General features: G+C 44.3%; 2 protein-coding genes and 12 non-coding genes across 14 annotated transcripts in view; 2 read left to right on the top strand and 12 right to left on the bottom strand.

Moving 5' to 3' along the window:
• Positions 1 to 18,077, top strand: part of LOC125715120 (uncharacterized) — a 1,180,389-nt gene that overhangs the window by 488,032 nt on the left and 674,280 nt on the right. The window lies entirely within an intron of this gene.
• LOC125715114 (uncharacterized) overlaps positions 1 to 18,077 on the top strand; it is a 935,270-nt gene that overhangs the window by 489,800 nt on the left and 427,393 nt on the right. The gene's annotated exons all lie outside the window — the stretch shown is intronic.
• On the bottom strand, positions 3,447 to 3,565 carry LOC125730803 (5S ribosomal RNA). The gene has a single exon (XR_007391093.1). It is a non-coding gene; the product is annotated as a 5S ribosomal RNA (ribosomal RNA).
• Positions 5,836 to 5,954, bottom strand: LOC125732146 (5S ribosomal RNA). Its single transcript, XR_007391696.1, has one exon. It is a non-coding gene; the product is annotated as a 5S ribosomal RNA (ribosomal RNA).
• Positions 7,033 to 7,151, bottom strand: LOC125732438 (5S ribosomal RNA). Its single transcript, XR_007391818.1, has one exon. It is a non-coding gene; the product is annotated as a 5S ribosomal RNA (ribosomal RNA).
• Positions 8,230 to 8,348, bottom strand: LOC125734340 (5S ribosomal RNA). The gene has a single exon (XR_007393656.1). It is a non-coding gene; the product is annotated as a 5S ribosomal RNA (ribosomal RNA).
• On the bottom strand, positions 9,428 to 9,546 carry LOC125733684 (5S ribosomal RNA). Its single transcript, XR_007393021.1, has one exon. It is a non-coding gene; the product is annotated as a 5S ribosomal RNA (ribosomal RNA).
• Positions 10,625 to 10,743, bottom strand: LOC125736151 (5S ribosomal RNA). The gene has a single exon (XR_007395433.1). It is a non-coding gene; the product is annotated as a 5S ribosomal RNA (ribosomal RNA).
• Positions 11,822 to 11,940, bottom strand: LOC125732880 (5S ribosomal RNA). Its single transcript, XR_007392244.1, has one exon. It is a non-coding gene; the product is annotated as a 5S ribosomal RNA (ribosomal RNA).
• On the bottom strand, positions 13,020 to 13,138 carry LOC125733683 (5S ribosomal RNA). The gene has a single exon (XR_007393020.1). It is a non-coding gene; the product is annotated as a 5S ribosomal RNA (ribosomal RNA).
• LOC125736424 (5S ribosomal RNA) lies at positions 14,217 to 14,335 on the bottom strand. Its single transcript, XR_007395703.1, has one exon. It is a non-coding gene; the product is annotated as a 5S ribosomal RNA (ribosomal RNA).
• On the bottom strand, positions 15,413 to 15,531 carry LOC125733681 (5S ribosomal RNA). The gene has a single exon (XR_007393019.1). It is a non-coding gene; the product is annotated as a 5S ribosomal RNA (ribosomal RNA).
• Positions 16,610 to 16,728, bottom strand: LOC125736150 (5S ribosomal RNA). The gene has a single exon (XR_007395432.1). It is a non-coding gene; the product is annotated as a 5S ribosomal RNA (ribosomal RNA).
• LOC125733680 (5S ribosomal RNA) lies at positions 17,806 to 17,924 on the bottom strand. The gene has a single exon (XR_007393018.1). It is a non-coding gene; the product is annotated as a 5S ribosomal RNA (ribosomal RNA).

Genomic DNA, 18,077 nt, shown 5'->3' with positions numbered 1-18,077 from the left:
TAGTTCACAGGCTAATTGTCATTGATTCTCTGTGGAATTTGGGTTGTTTATAAACTTGGTTCTACATTGCCTAGCTAAGTGCCCAAGTTTTCCGCATGTCCAGCAAGTGTTATCTTGCTGTAATAAATTTCGCTGATTGCTCCTAAAAGCACCTCTCCCCCTTCCTCGGCCTCGTGACCTTCCTCTGAACCCTCCCCTCCCCGGAGGATTCATATGTATTATTGCAACAGTATCATTAGCAGCAAACACTGCGTCTGATTTCTGTTTTTGTGCTGTATGGGCGTGTTGGGCATATTCTAGGGCTTGCTGTACTGAACCAGTATTCTGATGTACCCAGTGTTTATCTATGTATCTCTTCAGTTCAGGTTTTAGCCCTGTGATGAACGCACGTTTTAACTGTTGCTGATAAACTCCTCCATTTTCCTCATTATGAGGAATTCCTGAATTCCCTCTAAACACCACTCTCATCCTATCCATAAAATCCTCTGGCTCTTCTCCATCTTTTTGCTTGCATTGTGCAATTCTGCCATAATCTGCTCGTCTCATAAACACTGTCTCTATCCTTCCATGTAATTGCTGCATACTCTGTTGCAGAGCTTGTGAATTATGTGCAAGTGGTTGATTGTCTGGTCCATGACCAGTAAAGTCTCCTGCTACTCTTCCCCATTTATGATTGAACAGCTGTCTTAAACATTGGAACATTTCTCTACCATTCAGGTGGAAACTGCTCTGTAGTTCCAATATTGCTGTCCAAAATTCTGGTACCCCTTCATCAACAGGAGGTATTCCCTTTAATGCTGCCGTTCTATCTTCAGCTGTCCATGGTCTATAGACTAACATTGTTTCAGGTCCTCCATCTGGCTCTCTATTAGGGTTTGCCACCTCCACTAGGGGGCATTGTAATTCTATTTCTTCCTCTTCACTATCAATATCAATGCCTTCATTTCGCGGATGCCATCGAACCTTAGCAGTAGCTAGATCGCGCACAGGGTATAACGTAGGATCTCTACTCCTAGTTATAATGGGGGAAGAAGGAAGAGCTGATGGCTTCTTTGGTATTGTGCCCGTAGCTGATGGTTGTTTTATTTCCCTTCTATCTACGGGTTGCATGGGGGCAGGCAATAGTGGCGGTGCTGGTGGTCTATTTTCTCTATGTTTTATTTTGGCCACCGTCTCATCATCTAAAGTGACTAGAGCGGCTGCAGTTAATTTATCCTTTCTATCATCCTTTTTCTGCTTTCTACGTACATCTCTTAACTTACTTTGTTCCAACCAATTATCTGAATACTTATATTCTTTTTTCCTTTTCTCCAATTTTCCTTTCTTCAAGGTTTGTAACATTTCTAGTCTTAAATTTCCTTGTAATTTTAAGATATCTGGAGTGTGGAGTTTCCCTTCAAACCCATGTTTTTTTCTCCACCTCTGATTACTTATTTGTCCTGAACCTGGTTTATATCCTTCCATAAACTTCTCATCTCCCTCTAGTTCAATCCTCTTACTCTGATTCTTTCCCATTTTTTTTTCTTTCCCGTCTCCGCACTACACAGGTCCTGGGTGGAAATTCACTGGTACGAGATATATGGGAGGACACCAATACGGCCTTCTACTACACGCTGTTCGTGCAGCGGTATCGGTTTTCAGGGATGAAACCCGTCCTTGATCCTTCAATCACCAGTACTTCTTTCCCACCAGGCAAAATAAGAAATGGACTGACAGAAGCAACTCTAAGCCTCTATAATAGTCTTAGTCCAGTCATTCACACAATACATGCATGTTCATATTTCGCTTAATTACGGCTAAGTATAACCCCTTTTCTGCTTAATTACGGCTAAGCCTAACCCCTTTTCTGCTTAATTACGGCTAAGCCTAACCCACGTCAATTGACCCGGTTATTTCGCTGAATAACCTTTGTTGTCTCACCTGTCCCGTGTGCCTGTGTTCCGCCACCGAGGTCCGTCAGACATCACCAGACGTCGAGCGCAGTTCTAACCACCGGCCTGATGACGAATTCACGTCACAGGTCTTTCTTGCACCCGTCTCCGAGTGGCTGCCGGCAGGCTTCAGTGTCGCTCCTCTCGGCGTGCTGGCGATGTCGTCAGGTGTCCTCGGATCCGGCTCGAAGGACCAAATTATATGTTGGAGAAAGCGTCAGGCTTTCCACTCCAACTCTGCACACAGGACCAAACTACAATACAGTATATGTTGGAGAAAGCGACAGGCTTTCCACTCCAACTCTGTACACACCATTAATTACGAGACAACACACTTAGAGTTTTACTTGCACAAGGGTAACCACACTCTCTGCATGCTAGGCTACAAAGGAATGTGTTACAAAGGGTGGTTCCCCTTGGCACCTTTATTTATAGTCAATGGGGGGCAGGGGTCTTGGAGTGAGAACAAAGAAAAGACTGTGAGAGTAAGAAGAAGTTCTGGTTTTCCTCAGGTAGACAACTATTTAAACACGTGCTCAGGATACGTGTAAACTAATATAATCTAAAGTATGAAGGTAAAGAAAAACAAAATAATGTATATACATATTTACACTCATTGCTGATTATACAGAAATGATAACAAATGATTACTAACAGTTTCTTCAACCTAACAACTACCGCACAGGTTAATCGCCGCACGTCCCCCGCCGGCAAACATTACTCATTTGCCTACCGCATGCAGGCTTCTCTTAAAGACCCTCTGTTATCAACTCCGCTAACAGCCACAAAATCTCCGCCACACGAAGCCCACTGGTTGCTGTTGAATCACATGCTTCCCCAAAATGTCACGCTGTCAGAACACTGGGAGCTACACACGCCAACAAGTCCATACTGCAGGCTGCAGCCAGAACAATTTTCTACATTGAAACATCGACGGCCTCTTCTCTCTAAAAATTCACCAGACCGCTTCTACCACCAGCAAAGAAGTTTCCATCCCTAATTCCTCTGTGATTCCCACTAACCTAAACATTAAGCTGGCATTGAAGGGTGTGAATTACCCCGGCCAACCTGCTCTTTTAAATACAGCTTTTAGCAAGTTTTGAAAGGAGGAGAAGAGCAGACCTTGCTATGCCAACAATATCAAGTCTTCTGTGGCGAAGTGGTTTTTGCATAGAAAACAAAGCGGTGAGTTGAAGAGGAATTATATCAGTACTTTGTTTAAAACTGTGTGTAAAAAGCTGTCTCTTTATTATTAACAATAAGTTGTAAAACGTGAATGGGGAGTGACAGTCTTCAAGTTTGTGAGAAGATCGCTCCCTGGTGGAATAAAGGCACGAACAGCTTACAGCACCTAGAATTACCTGGCAGTATTAAGAGTAAAACGGTTTCCAAAAGCTGCCTTTATGAAAGAGAGAGAAAAAAAATATATATGTAAAATAGTAAAATGGAAGGGGAGTGATAGATTTAAATTAATAGTGAAGTGGAGCGCCCCCTGTATAAAGTAAAAGTGAGAAAAGCTTACAGCACCTGGTATTCCCAGGCAGTCTCCCATCCAAGTACTAACCAGACCTTACCCTGCTTAGCTTCCGAGATCGGACGAGATCGGGCGTGTTCAGGGTGGTACGGCCGTAAATGAGAGACACTACCAAAAACAGCTCTTTTGCATTACATGCGTCTATACATGCCAGTTAGTCCCATTGGATCCTACTCCTGTTTTTTTTTTTATCTGACTCACACTGCAGCCCCACCATCCAATTGGCAGCCCCGGACCCACACCAAACATTCACCAAACTACTCAGCCGGCAGCCTACCACAATTATTCCATTCTTTCCGCATCCGCACACTTCCTTCTCTTTAACTCCTTTTCACTACCGCACAGGTTAATCGCCGCACGTCCCCCGCCAGCAAACATTACTCCTTTGCCTACCGCATGCAGGCTTCTCTTAACGACCCTCTGTTATCAACTCCGCTAACAGCCACAAAATCTCCGCCGCACGAAGCCCACTGGTAGCTGTTGAATCACATGCTTCCCCAAAACGTCGCGCTGTCAGAACACTGGGAGCTACACACGCCAACAAGTCCATACTGCAGGCTGCAGCCAGAACAATTTTCTACATTCAAACATCGACGGCCTCTTCTCTCTAAAAATTCACCAGACCGCTTCTACCACCAGCAAAGAAGTTTCCATCCCTAATTCCTCTGTGATTCCCACCAACCTAAACATTAATCTGGCATTGAAGGATGTGAATTACCCCGGCCAACCTGCTCTTTTAAATACAGCTTTTAGCGAGTTTTCAAAGGAGGAGAAGAGCAGACCTTGCTATGCCAATAATATCGAGTCTTCTGTGGTGAAGTGGTTTTTGCATAGAAAACAAAGCGGTGAGTTGAAGAGGAATTATATCAGTACTTTGTTTAAAACTGTGTGTAAAAAGCTGTCTCTTTATCATTAACAATAAGTTGTAAAACGTGAATGGGGAGTGACAGTCTTCAAGTTTGTGAGAAGATCGCGTCCTGGTGGAATAAAGGCACGAACAGCTTACAGCACCTAGAATTGCCAGGCAGTATTTAGAGTAAAACGGTTTCTAAAAGCTGCCTTTATGAAAGAGAGAAAAAAATATATATATATAAAATAGTAAAATGGAAGGGGAGTGATAGATTTAAATTAATCGTGAAGTGGAGCGCCCCCTGTATAAAGTAAAAGTGAGAAAACCTTACAGCACCTGGTATTCCCAGGTGGTTTCCCTTCCAAGTACTAACCAGACCATACTCTGCTTAGCTTCCAAGATCATGCGTGTTCAGGGTGGTATGGCCGTAAGCAAGAACCGCTAACAAAAACAGCCCTTTTGCATTACACGCCTCTATACATGCCAGTTAGTCCCATTGGATCCTACTCCTGTTTTTTTTTTTTTTTTTTTTATCTGACTCACACTGCAGCACCACCATCCAATCGGCAGCGCCGGACCCACACCAAACATTCACCAAACTACTCAGCCGGCAGCCTACCACAATTATTCCGTTCTTTCCGGAACCGCACACTTCCTTCTCTTTAACTCCTTTTCACTACCGCACAGGTTAATCGCCGCATGTCCCCCTCCGGCAAACATTACTCCTTTGCCTACCGCATGCAGGCTTCTCTTAACGACCCTCTGCTATCAACTCCGCTAACAGCCACAAAATCTCCGCTGCACGAAGCCCACTGGTAGCTGCTGAATCACATGCTTCCCCAAAACATCGCGCTGTCAGAACACTGGGAGCTACACACACCAACAAGTCCATACTGCAGGCTGCAGCCAGAACAATTTTCTACATTGAAACATCGACGGCCTCATCTCTCTAAAAATTCACCAGACCGCTTCTACCACCAGCAAAGAAGTTTCCATCCCTAATTCCTCTGTGATTCCCACTAACCTAAACATTAAGTTGGCATTGAAGGGCGTGAATTACCCCGGCCAACCTACTCTTTTACATACAGCTTCTAGCAAGTTTTGAAAGGAGGAGAAGAGCAGATAATATGCCAATAATATCGAGTCTTCTGTGGCGAAGTGGTTTTTGCATAGAAAACAAAGCGGTGAGTTGAAGAGGAATTATATCAGTACTTTGTTTAAAACTATGTGTAAAAAGCTGTCTCTTTATCATTAACAATAAGTTGTAAAACGTGAATGGGGAGTGACAGTCTTCAAGTTTGTGAGAAGATCGCGCCCTGGTGGAATAAAGACACGAACAGCTTACAGCAGCTAGAATTACCAGGCAGTATTTAGAGTAAAACGGTGTGTAAAAGCTGCCTTTATGAATGAGAGAAAAAATATATAGTTATATATATATAAAATAGTAAAACGGAAGGGGAGTGATAGATTTAAATTAATCGTGAAGTGGAGCGCCCCCTGTATAAAGTAAAAGTGAGAAAAGCTTACAGCACCTGGTATTCCCAGGTGGTCTCCCATCCAAGTACTAACCAGACCCTACCCTGCTTGGCTTCCGAGATCAGATGAGATCGGGCGTGTTCAGGGTGGTATGGCCGTAAGCGAGAGATGCTACCAAAAACAGCCCTTTTGCATTACACGCCTCTATACATGCCAGTTGGTCCCATTGGATCCTACTAATGTTCTTTTTTTTTTTTTTATCTGACTCACACTGCAGCCCCACCATCCAATCGGCAGCGCCGGACCCACACCAAACATTCACCAAACTACTCAGCCGGCAGCCTACCACAATTATTCCATTCTTTCCGCATCCGCACACTTCCTTCTTTTTAACTCCTTTTCACTACCGCACAGGTTAATCGCCGCACGTCCCCCGCCGGCAAACATTACTCCTTTGCCTACTGCATGCAGGCTTCTCTTAACGACCCTCTGTTATCAACTCCGCTAACAGCCACAAAATCTCCGCCGCACGAAGCCCACTGGTAGCTGCTGAATCACATGCTTCCCCAAAACGTCGCGCTGTCAGAACACTGGGAGCTACACACACCAACAAGTCCATACTGCAGGCTGCAGCCAGAACTATTTTCTACATTCAAACATCGACAGCCTCTTCTCTCTAAAAATTCACCAGACCGCTTCTACCACCAGCAAAGAAGTTTCCATCCCTAATTCCTCTGTGATTCCCACTAACCTAAACATTAAGCTGGCATTGAAGGGTGTGAATTACCCCGGCCAATCTGTTCTTTTAAATACAGCTTTTAGCAAGTTTTGAAAGGAGAAGAGCAGAACTTGCTATGCCAATAATATCGAGTCTTCTGTGGCGAAGTGGTTTTTGCATAGAAAACAAAGCGGTCAGTTGAAGAGGAATAATATCAGTACTTTGTTTAAAACTGTGTGTAAAAAGATGTCTCTTTATCATTAACAATAAGTTGTAAAACGTGAATGGGGAGTGACAGTCTTCAAGTTTGTGAGAAGATCGCGCCCTGGTGGAATAAAGGCACGAAGAGCTTACAGCACCTAGAATTACCAGGCAGTATTTAGAGTAAAACGGTGTGTAAAAGCTGCCTTTATGAAAGAGTGAAAATAAAAAAATATATATAAAATAGTAAAATGGAAGGGGAGTGATAGATTTAAATTAATCGTGAAGTGGAGCGCCCCCTGTATAAAGTAAAAGTGAGAAAGGCTTACAGCACCTGGTATTCCCAGGAGGTCTCCCATCCAAGTACTAACCAGACCCTACCCTGCTTGGCTTCCGAGATCAGACGAGATCGGGCGTGTTCAGGGTGGTATGGCCGTAAGCGAAAGATGCTACCAAAAACAGCCCTTTTGCATTACACGCGTCTATACATGCCAGTTAGTCCCATTGGATCCTACTCCTGGTTTTTTTTTTTTTTTTATCTGACTCACACTGCAGCACCACCATCCAATCGGCAGCGCCGGACCCACACCAAACATTCACCAAACTACTCAGCCGGCAGCCTACCACAATTATTCCATTCTTTCCGCATCCGCACACTTCCTTCTTTTTAACTCCTTTTCACTACCGCACAGGTTAATCGCCGCACGTCCCCCGCCGGCAAACATTACTCCTTTGCCTACCGCATGTAGGCTTCTCTTAATGACCTTCTGCTATCAACTCCGCTAACAGCCACAAAATCTCTGCCGCAGGAAGCCCACTGGTAGCTGCTGAATCACATGCTTCCCCAAAACGTCGCGCTGTCAGAACACTGGGAGCTACACACACCAACAAGTCCATACTGCAGGCTGCAGCCAGAACAATTTTCTACATTCAAACATCGACGGCCTCTTCTCTCTAAAAATTCACCAGACCGCTTCTACCACCAGCAAAGAAGTTTCCATCCCTAATTCCTCTGTGATTCCCACTAACCTAAACATTAAGCTGGCATTGAAGGGTGTGAATTACCCCGGCCAATCTGTTCTTTTAAATACAGCTTTTAGCAAGTTTTGAAAGGAGAAGAGCAGAACTTGCTATGCCAATAATATCGAGTCTTCTGTGGCGAAGTGGTTTTTGCATAGAAAACAAAGCGGTCAGTTGAAGAGGAATAATATCAGTTCTTTGTTTAAAACTGTGTGTAAAAAGCTGTCTCTTTATCATTAACAATAAGTTGTAAAACGTGAATGGGGAGTGACAGTCTTCAAGTTTGTGAGAAGATCGCGCCCTGGTGGAATAAAGGCACGAACAGCTTACAGCACCTAGAATTACCAGGCAGTATTTAGAGTAAAACGGTGTGTAAAAGCTGCCTTTATGAAAGAGAGAAAATAGAAATATATATATAAAATAGTAAAATGGAAGGGGAGTGATAGATTTAAATTAATCGTGAAGTGGAGCGCCCCCTGTATAAAGTAAAAGTGAGAAAAGCTTACAGCACCTGGTATTCCCAGGTGGTCTCCCATCCAAGTACTAACCAGACCCTACCCTGCTTAGCTTCCGAGATCAGATGAGATTGGGCGTGTTCAGGGTGGTATGGCCATAAGCGAGAGATGCTACCAAAAACAGCCCTTTTGCATTACACGCCTCTATACATGCCAGGTGGTCCCATTGGATCCTACTCCTGGTTTTTTTTTTTCTTTTTTATCTGACTCACACTGCAGCCCCACCATCCAATCGGCAACGCCGGACCCACACCAAACATTCACCAAACTACTCAGCCGGCAGCCTACCACAATTATTCCATTCTTTCCGCATCCGCACACTTCCTTCTCTTTAACTCCTTTTCACTACCTCACAGGTTAATCGCCGCACGTCCCCCGCCGGCAAACATTACTCATTTGCCTACCGCATGCAGGCTTCTCTTAACGACCCTCTGTAATCAACTCCGCTAACAGCCACAAAATCTCCGCCGCACGAAGCCCACTGGTAGCTGTTGAATCACATGCTTCCCCAAAACGTCGCGCTGTCAGAACACTGGGAGCTACACACACCAACAAGTCCATACTGCAGGCTGCAGCCAGAACAATTTTCTACATTCAAACATCGACAGCCTCTTCTCTCTAAAAATTCACCAGACCGCTTCTACCACCAGCAAAGAAGGTTCCATCCCTAATTCCTCTGTGATTCCCACTAACCTAAACATTAAGCTGGCATTGAAGGGTGTGAATTACCCCGGCCAATCTGTTCTTTTAAATACAGCTTTTAGCAAGTTTTGAAAGGAGAAGAGCAGAACTTGCTATGCCAATAATATCGAGTCTTCTGTGGCGAAGTGGTTTTTGAATAGAAAACAAAGCGGTCAGTTGAAGAGGAATAATATCAGTACTTTGTTTAAAACTGTGTGTAAAAAGCTGTCTCTTTATCATTAACAATAAGTTGTAAAACGTGAATGGGGAGTGACAGTCTTCAAGTTTGTGAGAAGATCACGCCCTGGTGGAATAAAGGCACGAACAGCTTACAGCACCTAGAATTACCAGGAAGTATTTAGAGTAAAACGGTGTGTAAAAGCTGCCTTTATGAATGAGAGAAAAATATATATATATATAAAATAGTAAAATGGAAGGGGAGTGATAGATTTAAATTAATCGTGAAGTGGAGCGCCCCCTGTATAAAGTAAAAGTGAGAAAAGCTTACAGCACCTGGTATTCCCAGGTGGTCTCCCATCCAAGTACTAACCAGAACCTACCCTGCTTAGCTTCCGAGATCAGACGAGATCGGGCGTGTTCAGGGTGGTATGGCCGTAAGCGAAAGATGCTACCAAAAACAGCCCTTTTGCATTACACGCGTCTATACATGCCAGTTAGTCCCATTGGATCCTACTCCTGGTTTTTTTTTTTTTTTTATCTGACTCACACTGCAGCACCACCATCCAATCGGCAGCGCCGGACCCACACCAAACATTCACCAAACTACTCAGCCGGCAGCCTACCACAATTATTCCATTCTTTCCGCATCCGCACACTTCCTTCTTTTTAACTCCTTTTCACTACCGCACAGGTTAATCGCCGCACGTCCCCCGCCGGCAAACATTACTCCTTTGCCTACCGCATGTAGGCTTCTCTTAATGACCTTCTGCTATCAACTCCGCTAACAGCCACAAAATCTCTGCCGCAGGAAGCCCACTGGTAGCTGCTGAATCACATGCTTCCCCAAAACGTCGCGCTGTCAGAACACTGGGAGCTACACACACCAACAAGTCCATACTGCAGGCTGCAGCCAGAACAATTTTCTACATTCAAACATCGACGGCCTCTTCTCTCTAAAAATTCACCAGACCGCTTCTACCACCAGCAAAGAAGTTTCCATCCCTAATTCCTCTGTGATTCCCACTAACCTAAACATTAAGCTGGCATTGAAGGGTGTGAATTACCCCGGCCAATCTGTTCTTTTAAATACAGCTTTTAGCAAGTTTTGAAAGGAGAAGAGCAGAACTTGCTATGCCAATAATATCGAGTCTTCTGTGGCGAAGTGGTTTTTGCATAGAAAACAAAGCGGTCAGTTGAAGAGGAATAATATCAGTACTTTGTTTAAAACTGTGTGTAAATAGCTGTCTCTTTATCATTAACAATAAGTTGTAAAACGTGAATGGGGAGTGACAGTCTTCAAGTTTGTGAGAAGATCGCACCCTGGTGGAATAAAGGCACGAACAGCTTACAGCACCTAGAATTACCAGGAAGTATTTAGAGTAAAACGGTGTGTAAAAGCTGCCTTTATGAATGAGAGAAAAAAAAAATATATATATAAAATAGTAAAATGGAAGGGGAGTGATAGATTTAAATTAATCGTGAAGTGGAGCGCCCCCTGTATAAAGTAAAAGTGAGAAAAGCTTACAGCACCTGGTATTCCCAGGAGGTCTCCCATCCAAGTACTGACCAGACCCTACCCTGCTTGGCTTCCGAGATCGGTTGAGATCGGGCGTGTTCAGGGTGGTATGGCCGTAAGGAAAAGATGCTACCAAAAACAGCCCTTTTGCATTACACGCCTCTATACATGCCAGTTGGTCCCATTGGATCCTACTAATGTTCTTTTTTTTTTTTTTTTCTGACTCACACTGCAGCCCCACCATCCAATCGGCAGCGCCGTACCCACACCAAACATTCACCAAACTACTCAGCCGGCAGCCTACCACAATTACTCCATTCTTTCCGCATCCGCACACTTCCTTCTTTTTAAGTCCTTTTCACTACCGCACAGGTTAATCGCCGCACGTCCCCCGCCGGCAAACATTACTCCTTTGCCTACCGCATGCAGGCTTCTCTTAACGACCCTCTGTTATCAACTCCGCTAACAGCCACAAAATCTCCGCCGCACGAAGCCCACTGGTAGCTGCTGAATCACATGCTTCCCCAAAACGTCGCGCTGTCAGAACACTGGGAGCTACACACACCAACAAGTCCATACTGCAGGCTGCAGCCAGAACAATTTTCTACATTCAAACATCGACGGCCTCTTCTCTCTAAAAATTCACCAGACCGCTTCTACCACCAGCAAAGAAGTTTCCATCCCTAATTCCTCTGTGATTCCCACTAACCTAAACATTAAGCTGGCATTGAAGGGTGTGAATTACCCCGGCCAATCTGTTCTTTTAAATACAGCTTTTAGCAAGTTTTGAAAGGAGAAGAGCAGAACTTGCTATGCCAATAATATCGAGTCTTCTGTGGCGAAGTGGTTTTTGCATAGAAAACAAAGCGGTCAGTTGAAGAGGAATAATATCAGTACTTTGTTTAAAACTGTGTGTAAAAAGCTGTCTCTTTATCATTAACAATAAGTTGTAAAACGTGAATGGGGAGTGACAGTCTTCAAGTTTGTGAGAAGATCGCGCCCTGGTGGAATAAAGGCACGAACAGCTTACAGCACCTAGAATTACCAGGAAGTATTTAGAGTAAAACGGTGTGTAAAAGCTGCCTTTATGAAAGAGAGAAAATAGAAATATATATATAAAATAGTAAAATGGAAGGGGAGTGATAGATTTAAATTAATCGTGAAGTGGAGCGCCCCCTGTATAAAGTAAAAGTGAGAAAAGCTTACAGCACCTGGTATTCCCAGGTGGTCCCCCATCCAAGTACTAACCAGACCCTACCCTGCTTAGCTTCCGAGATCAGACGAGATCGGGCGTGTTCAGGGTGGTATGGCCATAAGCGAGAGATGCTACCAAAAACAGCCCTTTTGCATTACACGCCTCTATACATGCCAGGTGGTCCCATTGGATCCTACTCCTGGTTTTTTTTTTTCTTTTTTATCTGACTCACACTGCAGCCCCACCATCCAATCGGCAACGCCGGACCCACACCAAACATTCACCAAACTACTCAGCCGGCAGCCTACCACAATTATTCCATTCTTTCCGCATCCGCACACTTCCTTCTCTTTAACTCCTTTTCACTACCTCACAGGTTAATCGCCGCATGTCCCCCGCCGGCAAACATTACTCATTTGCCTACCGCATGCAGGCTTCTCTTAACGACCATCTGTAATCAACTCCGCTAACAGCCACAAAATCTCCGCCGCACGAAGCCCACTGGTAGCTGCTGAATCACATGCTTCCCCAAAACGTCGCGCTGTCAGAACACTGGGAGCTACACACACCAACAAGTCCATACTGCAGGCTGCAGCCAGAACAATTTTCTACATTCAAACATCGACAGCCTCTTCTCTCTAAAAATTCACCAGACCGCTTCTACCACCAGCAAAGAAGTTTCCATCCCTAATTCCTCTGTGATTCCCACTAACCTAAACATTAAGCTGGCATTGAAGGGTGTGAATTACCCCGGCCAATCTGTTCTTTTAAATACAGCTTTTAGCAAGTTTTGAAAGGAGAAGAGCAGAACTTGCTATGCCAATAATATCGAGTCTTCTGTGGCGAAGTGGTTTTTGAATAGAAAACAAAGCGGTCAGTTGAAGAGGAATAATATCAGTACTTTGTTTAAAACTGTGTGTAAAAAGCTGTCTCTTTATCATTAACAATAAGTTGTAAAACGTGAATGGGGAGTGACAGTCTTCAAGTTTTTGAGAAGATCACGCCCTGGTGGAATAAAGGCACGAACAGCTTACAGCACCTAGAATTACCAGGAAGTATTTAGAGTAAAACGGTGTGTAAAAGCTGCCTTTATGAATGAGAGAAAAATATATATATATATAAAATAGTAAAATGGAAGGGGAGTGATAGATTTAAATTAATCGTGAAGTGGAGCGCCCCCTGTATAAAGTAAAAGTGAGAAAAGCTTACAGCACCTGGTATTCCCAGGTGGTCTCCCATCCAAGTACTAACCAGAACCTACCCTGCTTAGCTTCCGAGATCAGACGAGATCGGGCGTGTTCAGGGTGGTATGGCCGTAAGCGAAAGATGCTACCAAAAACAGGCCTTTTGCATTACACGCGTCTATACATGCCAGTTAGTCCCATTGGATCCTACTCCTGGTTTTTTTTTTTTTTTTATCTGACTCACACTGCAGCACCACCATCCAATCGGCAGCGCCGGACCCACACCAAACATTCACCAAACTACTCAGCCGGCAGCCTACCACAATTATTCCATTCTTTCCGCATCCGCACACTTCCTTCTTTTTAACTCCTTTTCACTACCGCACAGGTTAATCGCCGCACGTCCCCCGCCGGCAAACATTACTCCTTTGCCTACCGCATGTAGGCTTCTCTTAATGACCTTCTGCTATCAACTCCGCTAACAGCCACAAAATCTCTGCCGCAGGAAGCCCACTGGTAGCTGCTGAATCACATGCTTCCCCAAAACGTCGCGCTGTCAGAACACTGGGAGCTACACACACCAACAAGTCCATACTGCAGGCTGCAGCCAGAACAATTTTCTACATTCAAACATCGACGGCCTCTTCTCTCTAAAAATTCACCAGACCGCTTCTACCACCAGCAAAGAAGTTTCCATCCCTAATTCCTCTGTGATTCCCACTAACCTAAACATTAAGCTGGCATTGAAGGGTGTGAATTACCCCGGCCAATCTGTTCTTTTAAATACAGCTTTTAGCAAGTTTTGAAAGGAGAAGAGCAGAACTTGCTATGCCAATAATATCGAGTCTTCTGTGGCGAAGTGGTTTTTGCATAGAAAACAAAGCGGTCAGTTGAAGAGGAATAATATCAGTACTTTGTTTAAAACTGTGTGTAAAAAGCTGTCTCTTTATCATTAACAATAAGTTGTAAAACGTGAATGGGGAGTGACAGTCTTCAAGTTTGTGAGAAGATCGCACCCTGGTGGAATAAAGGCACGAACAGCTTACAGCACCTAGAATTACCAGGAAGTATTTAGAGTAAAACGGTGTGTAAAAGCTGCCTTTATGAATGAGAGAAAAAAAATATATATATATAAAATAGTAAAATGGAAGGGGAGTGATAGATTTAAATTAATCGTGAAGTGGAGCGCCCCCTGTATAAAGTAAAAGTGAGAAAAGCTTACAGCACCTGGTATTCCCAGGAGGTCTCCCATCCAAGTACTGACCAGACCCGACCCTGCTTGGCTTCCGAGATCGGTTGAGATCGGGCGTGTTCAGGGTGGTATGGCCGTAAGGAAAAGATGCTACCAAAAACAGCCCTTTTGCATTACACGCCTCTATACATGCCAGTTGGTCCCATTGGATCCTACTAATGTTCTTTTTTTTTTTTTTTTCTGACTCACACTGCAGCCCCACCATCCAATCGGCAGCGCCATACCCACACCAAACATTCACCAAACTACTCAGCCGGTAGCCTACCACAATTACTCCATTCTTTCCGCATCCGCACACTTCCTTCTTTTTAAGTCCTTTTCACTACCGCACAGGTTAATCGCCGCACGTCCCCCGCCGGCAAACATTACTCCTTTGCCTACCGCATGCAGGCTTCTCTTAACGACCCTCTGTTATCAACTCCGCTAACAGCCACAAAATCTCCGCCGCACGAAGCCCACTGGTAGCTGCTGAATCACATGCTTCCCCAAAACGTCGCGCTGTCAGAACACTGGGAGCTACACACACCAACAAGTCCATACTGCAGGCTGCAGCCAGAACAATTTTCTACATTCAAACATCGACGGCCTCTTCTCTCTAAAAATTCACCAGACCGCTTCTACCACCAGCAAAGAAGTTTCCATCCCTAATTCCTCTGTGATTCCCACTAACCTAAACATTAAGCTGGCATTGAAGGGTGTGAATTACCCCGGCCAATCTGTTCTTTTAAATACAGCTTTTAGCAAGTTTTGAAAGGAGAAGAGCAGAACTTGCTATGCCAATAATATCGAGTCTTCTGTGGCGAAGTGGTTTTTGCATAGAAAACAAAGCGGTCAGTTGAAGAGGAATAATATCAGTACTTTGTTTAAAACTGTGTGTAAAAAGCTGTCTCTTTATCATTAACAATAAGTTGTAAAACGTGAATGGGGAGTGACAGTCTTCAAGTTTTTGAGAAGATCACGCCCTGGTGGAATAAAGGCACGAACAGCTTACAGCACCTAGAATTACCAGGAAGTATTTAGAGTAAAACGGTGTGTAAAAGCTGCCTTTATGAATGAGAGAAAAATATATATATATATAAAATAGTAAAATGGAAGGGGAGTGATAGATTTAAATTAATCGTGAAGTGGAGCGCCCCCTGTATAAAGTAAAAGTGAGAAAAGCTTACAGCACCTGGTATTCCCAGGTGGTCTCCCATCCAAGTACTAACCAGAACCTACCCTGCTTAGCTTCCGAGATCAGACGAGATCGGGCGTGTTCAGGGTGGTATGGCCGTAAGCGAAAGATGCTACCAAAAACAGCCCTTTTGCATTACACGCGTCTATACATGCCAGTTAGTCCCATTGGATCCTACTCCTGGTTTTTTTTTTTTTTTTATCTGACTCACACTGCAGCACCACCATCCAATCGGCAGCGCCGGACCCACACCAAACATTCACCAAACTACTCAGCCGGCAGCCTACCACAATTATTCCATTCTTTCCGCATCCGCACACTTCCTTCTTTTTAACTCCTTTTCACTACCGCACAGGTTAATCGCCGCACGTCCCCCGCCGGCAAACATTACTCCTTTGCCTACCGCATGTAGGCTTCTCTTAATGACCTTCTGCTATCAACTCCGCTAACAGCCACAAAATCTCTGCCGCAGGAAGCCCACTGGTAGCTGCTGAATCACATGCTTCCCCAAAACGTCGCGCTGTCAGAACACTGGGAGCTACACACACCAACAAGTCCATACTGCAGGCTGCAGCCAGAACAATTTTCTACATTCAAACATCGATGGCCTCTTCTCTCTAAAAATTCTCCAGACCGCTTCTACCACCAGCAAAGAAGTTTCCATCCCTAATTCCTCTGTGATTCCCACTAACCTAAACATTAAGCTGGCATTGAAGGGTGTGAATTACCCCGGCCAATCTGTTCTTTTAAATACAGCTTTTAGCAAGTTTTGAAAGGAGAAGAGCAGAACTTGCTATGCCAATAATATCGAGTCTTCTGTGGCGAAGTGGTTTTTGCATAGAAAACAAAGCGGTCAGTTGAAGAGGAATAATATCAGTACTTTGTTTAAAACTGTGTGTAAAAAGCTGTCTCTTTATCATTAACAATAAGTTGTAAAACGTGAATGGGGAGTGACAGTCTTCAAGTTTGTGAGAAGATCGCACCCTGGTGGAATAAAGGCACGAACAGCTTACAGCACCTAGAATTACCAGGAAGTATTTAGAGTAAAACGGTGTGTAAAAGCTGCCTTTATGAATGAGAGAAAAAAAATATATATATATAAAATAGTAAAATGGAAGGGGAGTGATAGATTTAAATTAATCGTGAAGTGGAGCGCCCCCTGTATAAAGTAAAAGTGAGAAAAGCTTACAGCACCTGGTATTCCCAGGAGGTCTCCCATCCAAGTACTGACCAGACCCTACCCTGCTTGGCTTCCGAGATCGGTTGAGATCGGGCGTGTTCAGGGTGGTATGGCCGTAAGGAAAAGATGCTACCAAAAACAGCCCTTTTGCATTACACGCCTCTATACATGCCAGTTGGTCCCATTGGATCCTACTAATGTTCTTTTTTTTTTTTTTTTCTGACTCACACTGCAGCCCCACCATCCAATCGGCAGCGCCGTACCCACACCAAACATTCACCAAACTACTCAGCCGGTAGCCTACCACAATTACTCCATTCTTTCCGCATCCGCACACTTCCTTCTTTTTAAGTCCTTTTCACTACCGCACAGGTTAATCGCCGCACGTCCCCCGCCGGCAAACATTACTCCTTTGCCTACCGCATGCAGGCTTCTCTTAACGACCCTCTGTTATCAACTCCGCTAACAGCCACAAAATCTCCGCCGCACGAAGCCCACTGGTAGCTGCTGAATCACATGCTTCCCCAAAACGTCGCGCTGTCAGAACACTGGGAGCTACACACACCAACAAGTCCATACTGCAGGCTGCAGCCAGAACAATTTTCTACATTCAAACATCGACGGCCTCTTCTCTCTAAAAATTCACCAGACCGCTTCTACCACCAGCAAAGAAGTTTCCATCCCTAATTCCTCTGTGATTCCCACTAACCTAAACATTAAGCTGGCATTGAAGGGTGTGAATTACCCCGGCCAATCTGTTCTTTTAAATACAGCTTTTAGCAAGTTTTGAAAGGAGAAGAGCAGAACTTGCTATGCCAATAATATCGAGTCTTCTGTGGCGAAGTGGTTTTTGCATAGAAAACAAAGCGGTCAGTTGAAGAGGAATAATATCAGTACTTTGTTTAAAACTGTGTGTAAAAAGCTGTCTCTTTATCATTAACAATAAGTTGTAAAACGTGAATGGGGAGTGACAGTCTTCAAGTTTTTGAGAAGATCACGCCCTGGTGGAATAAAGGCACGAACAGCTTACAGCACCTAGAATTACCAGGAAGTATTTAGAGTAAAACGGTGTGTAAAAGCTGCCTTTATGAATGAGAGAAAAATATATATATATATAAAATAGTAAAATGGAAGGGGAGTGATAGATTTAAATTAATCGTGAAGTGGAGCGCCCCCTGTATAAAGTAAAAGTGAGAAAAGCTTACAGCACCTGGTATTCCCAGGTGGTCTCCCATCCAAGTACTAACCAGAACCTACCCTGCTTAGCTTCCGAGATCAGACGAGATCGGGCGTGTTCAGGGTGGTATGGCCGTAAGCGAAACATGCTACCAAAAACAGGCCTTTTGCATTACACGCGTCTATACATGCCAGTTAGTCCCATTGGATCCTACTCCTGGTTTTTTTTTTTTTTTTATCTGACTCACACTGCAGCACCACCATCCAATCGGCAGCGCCGGACCCACACCAAAC

The sequence above is a fragment of the Brienomyrus brachyistius genome, chromosome 2, assembly GCF_023856365.1.
Source record: "Brienomyrus brachyistius isolate T26 chromosome 2, BBRACH_0.4, whole genome shotgun sequence".
NCBI classification, from domain to species: domain Eukaryota; kingdom Metazoa; phylum Chordata; class Actinopteri; order Osteoglossiformes; family Mormyridae; genus Brienomyrus; species Brienomyrus brachyistius.
This window is presented reverse-complemented; position numbering and strand designations above follow the sequence as displayed.